This window comes from Arachis ipaensis, chromosome B05, assembly GCF_000816755.2.
Source record: "Arachis ipaensis cultivar K30076 chromosome B05, Araip1.1, whole genome shotgun sequence".
NCBI classification, from domain to species: domain Eukaryota; kingdom Viridiplantae; phylum Streptophyta; class Magnoliopsida; order Fabales; family Fabaceae; genus Arachis; species Arachis ipaensis.
Genome location: NC_029789.2, coordinates 216,314 through 216,977, shown reverse-complemented (window position 1 = coordinate 216,977; position 664 = coordinate 216,314).

The window sequence follows — 664 nt, the reverse complement described above, 5'->3', positions numbered from 1 at the left end:
GAGGGAGGTTGTTATTTTCTTTTTCTATTATCTCTTTTTTTATTATTGGGGATTCATAAAAATGTGTTTGGAAGTTAAACAAAAATGTATGCCATGGCTGACATTTGTTGGAATTTTGAAGAGGGTACTTAAAGATGTGATGATAATTATGATTGATTGGGTAAGGTTTATTTTAGATCCATAAAGTGTAAGAGTATTTTATTTGAGTCTTTGAAATAAATAAATAAATAAATAATTTAATTCTCTTGATAATTTTAATTTTTGATTGTTCAATTATTAATATTTCGTTATTGTGATAGACATAATATTTTTGTTGCACAAATTTATAAAAAAAAATATTATTTAAACTTTTGTGACATAAATTAATAGAAAAAAGAGTGATATTTTTAGGAGTGTTCATAAATCGGATTCGATCTGCATATCTGCGGTGTTTATTTGAATCCGATCCGAAAATTATGGATATGAATCCAATCCGCAAGGCTATCGGATCGGATTCATCCGCACACTAATATGATCGGATTGCGGATTTTGTGTAGGTATCCGCATATTCGATCCACATATCCGCGTATTTGCAAAAATAAAGAAATAAATAAGTAAATATTATTTTTATGTTTTATTTCAACTAATAATTATCATATATGTTGTATTATTTTATCATCCAAGG